Source organism: Chinchilla lanigera, unplaced genomic scaffold, assembly GCF_000276665.1.
Source record: "Chinchilla lanigera isolate Chin_1 unplaced genomic scaffold, ChiLan1.0 scaffold00057, whole genome shotgun sequence".
NCBI classification, from domain to species: domain Eukaryota; kingdom Metazoa; phylum Chordata; class Mammalia; order Rodentia; family Chinchillidae; genus Chinchilla; species Chinchilla lanigera.
In genome coordinates, this window is record NW_004955458.1 from 4,181,074 (window position 1) to 4,185,254 (window position 4,181).

The 4,181-nt window shown below is 58.5% G+C and overlaps 1 protein-coding gene across 5 annotated transcripts in view; it reads right to left on the minus strand.

Annotated features, from left to right (window-relative positions):
• Nucleotides 1-4,181, minus strand: part of Baz2a (bromodomain adjacent to zinc finger domain, 2A) — a 37,038-nt gene that overhangs the window by 31,464 nt on the left and 1,393 nt on the right. The window contains exon 2 of one of the 5 annotated variants that reach the window (XM_005397324.2): nt 779-863. The exons of 3 other annotated variants lie outside the window; for them this stretch is intronic. The gene's annotated coding sequence lies outside the window, so the exon portion shown is untranslated. Of the gene's footprint in view, nt 1-161; nt 274-778; nt 864-4,181 lie in introns of those variants that run through there. One more of the 5 variants, XM_013520867.1, reaches the window with a different exon arrangement.

Here is a 4,181-nt window from a genome sequence, read left to right on the forward strand (position 1 = left end):
GCCGCCGGACCCGAGGCGGGGACACCCCGCGCCGCAAACAAGTCCCCTCAGCGTCGCGCCCCGCGAGGGCTCCAGGCAGCCCCGGACCCTCGGCCCAGAGGGCAGCCGCGGGAGGCAGCGGGGTTCCTCTCCTCACACTCCCGGCCACAGACCCCACAGACCTGGGGAGGCGGCGTCTCCGGCTCGGGGCTCGCGTCTCCCCGGGGGCGGGCGGTTCACATGGCCGAGCAGCGGGCGCCGGGAGGGGAGGAGACGCCCGCGGGGGAGGGGGTCCGGGGTCCGGGGTGCGGGAGGGGGACGGGGGACGCGGCTCAACCGCGGGGCCCGAGCGGAGCCAACATGGCCGGCGGGGGCGGAGTGAGTCGAAGCCGGAGGGGGCGGGGAAGCTGCGGCCGCGAGAGCCGCCCTCCTCGGCCGGGGCTGCCGGGTCCTAGCGCCCGCACGCTCGGCGTGCAGACCAGGATCTGGGTCCTAGCGCCCCGAGAGTGCCACCGCCCAGGCCCCCTGGCCAGCTCTCTTGGCAGCCAAATCTCTTTGAGCGCTGTCGTCTTGCTTCACACCAGCAAACTGGAAGGTGAGCCATCGTCCTAAGATTAACCTAAAAGTCTAGGCCACAGTTCTAGCACCAGAGGCACGTGCTAACTTGAGGGAGGAGGATGGATGACCATTTCAGGGGGAGTTTATTTCCCAGGCAGGGTAGTGGAAGAATGGAAGTGGAAAGGTTAGTTAGGGCGCTGTGCAAAGGGTTGGAGAGAGCAAGAGTCCACCGCCCACTCACCTCTGTCCCGTCAGGGCAGCCTGGTCCTGTCTGGATCACCACTTTCCTGGTGACTGCTGCAAGGCCCTGGCCTTCAGAAAGATTCCTGTGAGTAGGGAAAAGACGCTTGGTTCTGGAACCAGACAACAGAAACTGATTCTAGCCTAAATGCCCTCTGAACGGTAGCAGATAGGCAGAAAACTGACCAATAAATAAGGTCTACTTATTATAGTTCCAGTATTTTTTTCTGGCAAGATTGCACAACTTTGTTTTTTGTTTTTCTTTTAGAGACAGGGTCTTGTTAAGCAGTTCAGGCTGGCCTTGAGCTCACTTTGTAGCCCAGGCTGGTCTCGAACTCGCAATGATCTTCCTGCCTCAGCCTCCCAAGTGCTGGGATTACAGGCGTGCGCCACCACGTCCGGCGAGATTGCATAACTTTGTGAAATCTTCTGGAAATAGGAAAGTAAAATCTAGCAAATTGGTTGGCTGTTACCTAAAGTGTCTATTGAGGGCCACAGGATAGGAGATAGTGTCATATGATGTTAGCATTAAATTTTTAGTTCAACTTTCTCTCCTTTGTCAGGTGAAGAAATTAAGGCCCAGAGAGGTTCACTGAGTTGCTGAAGGTCAAGCAGTGGGTAAAATATGACTAGAAAGAAAACCAAGTTTCATTTCCTTACAATTGAACATTTTTCAGGCTTTAAGATAATTCTTATTCAATTCAATGCAATGCAATGCAATTGCCTAAAATGTGCAGAGTTCGTGCTGAATGTCTTGGAAGGGCAAGAGTGGGAATGGTCAAACGCTGGCAGGCTGGGAGACGTCAACAAATACCTTTACCTGAGGGCGTTTAAGGAGGAAACAGACCTGAAAACCAGGTGAAGACCAGACAAGTTGGGAGCAAATCCATCAGTTCTAGATTGGATTCCCTTACTCCACAGAGGGGTGGGCTCTGAGTGACTCCGCCCACCCCACCCTCCGCTACGCACAGAGTCTAAGAAGGAAGCTTGCTTTAGCAAAGCCTCACAAAATGTGTGAGCCAAGGAAGACTAGTACATTACTAGGGGCAGAAGTAGACAGGTAGAAACCAAAATCCTTTTCCCTGTCAAACAGACTTATAGGTCACCCTGAGAAAAAGAAAAGACACCCTGCCCCCCCCCCCAGTATCCTGCTGAACTCAAGTCTGTAGTGAAATAGTGGATACTCAAGGGAGAAAAGTCCCTCCTGGAGAAAGGAGGGATCCAAAAAGCTTTGCTAAGAAATGCCTACCTCCAAAATAAATAAATAAAGGCAGGGGCTCAGCGTGTGGCACTGACACTTGAAGAGTAGAGGGTAGAAGGTGGGGGAGACGGCGGAAGGTGAGGGGGAGAGCTGATATCCCTCTTCTTCCTCTTTGCGTTCCCAGGGCAGATGAGGGAGAATCTCCCTACCTCCCGCCGCCAAACGCAGGGCTAGCCGGTCGGAGACTGGGCCAGCAAGGGAGGAGCCACGCCGGTCAGACGGGTGTGGGCACGCCCCTCCGCTCCGCTCCGCACCACACACCCACACACACCCTCTGCGGCTTCTCTCCGCTCCGGAAGAGCCGGTTACTCCTGTGCACACTGACTGCCCCCACCCCTTCCGAGCCCCAGGCCTAGTCTCCAGGGCAACCTCTAGGACTGTCCCTACCGGGAGAGGCTGGGAAGAGGTACTAGATAGGAGAGGACCACCTGGGATTAGAAAAGAAAAAGGGCCAGGATCCCGTTTTTCCCATCTGGTACCGGAGGCTACAATCACCCTCATCCCTGAATGAGACCCTGCCTTATCTCACTTAATCAGGGATCTTCCTGGCGTTCTGAAGGGTGGCGGTCAGCAGCCAAGACGCCCGACAGCTGGGTGTTTACTTCTTCCCAGACGCCACCCCAAGTAGCAGCTGTGCTTCTCCCTCCCGACCAGACGGCAGAGGGCAGACTCACCCATGTGTCCCTAAGTATTTCTCAATCCCATCAGATGTGGCCAATGACCTACTCACCTCCCTTTAAGAAGCTACTAGAAAGGGGAAGGGGGAAAGGGTCATTTTATCAGTAATTTATGGCAAGAGTGTCTAGGAAGCAGATTCCTCCAAGCCAGGTCAGGGGAGGAGAAAAAGAGAACGAGGAGGGAGGAATTAGCACCTGCTCCCCTTTCTAACCCTCCTCTCCTGCCGCACTTCCCCGACTGTGGGGTCGGCAGCCACAGCGCTGGCTCCACTCCGCAGACAGATGGCAGGGACCAGGAGGAGGAAGGCGAAAGGGGCGTCCTACCAGTCCTCGCTCTGCTTCCTTCCTTCTCCGCCTCCAGACACGCCTAGCATCCAACCCAAGCACCACTTCTGACAGCCCTCACCTTCCCGCGGTGCCCCGCCAACCCCCTGGAACACAACTCAGGAGAGTGTGAAGCGGATCCTGACACTCAGTGCCCAGTTCTGCAGCTGGGGGGTGGGAATGAAAGCACAAAAGGAGGCGCAGAGTTAGGGGCGCAGTTGGACTTGGAGAGAAAGAGAATTCCCCACGAGCGAGGGTAATTATAAAAGACCTCCCTCTTGCTAGCAGAATGGATCGTGCTGCTAATAGGATCTAGTGCAGAGATGGCGCTCAGCCCTGTAACCATTCCTACTGGTTCCCCCCTCCCTCAGGTCAGAGCCAAACAGTCCTCACGCCCCTCACCTTGGAGAGGGCAAGGTTCTCCCACCGTACAGTAAAAGGCAAACACTCTTCTCCAAGTCGGCCAGTGCCTATCAGATTTACAGTCTTGGGATGGAGGTTCCCTCCACCTCTTGAATAAAGATGGGCTTCCCTCGCCTCACCGGGCACCCCGATGCCCCGGGGATTTGCTGTACCCCAAGCCCGCACCCGTTTACCCCAACAGCAGCTAGCCAGCGCGCCGACCCAGGCTCCGGGATTCTGGGGGAGGGGCGTGCAGGCCGGAACAGCCAACCCCGGGCCCAAGAGCCAGGCCCTTCCCACCCGGGCGCTGTGGGCGGAGCTGGGGTCGGACCCCAAACTCCGGAGCCTAGGGGTGGGGCGACGGCTGCGGAGACGCGGGAGGTGGTGCTCGGAGGAGCGAGCGTAGCGGGGCTGCCGTGGTCGGGGTGGCCCCGGCCGGCTCCCACTGCGGAGAGGAGCGGAGCTGGGCGGCGGTTGTCCCCCGTGGGGTTAGGTGGCGTGGGAAAGCGCTGATTCCGGAGGGGAGGAGTTGAGAGCTAGACCGCGGGGGACGTTTCTGGCGAGGACGACGCGGGGGAGGGGAGGTCCCGGGCCCAGAATAGGAGGCGCGCCGGAGAGGATGCCGGCCGGGCGTGAGAAGCCTCCGGATTCCGGTCGCCGGGCGCGCGCAGCCACCCGGCGAGTAGCCAGCGCGGGGTGGAGAGGAAGGGCAGCTCCCGGGGGAGGCGCGGGCCGCGGGC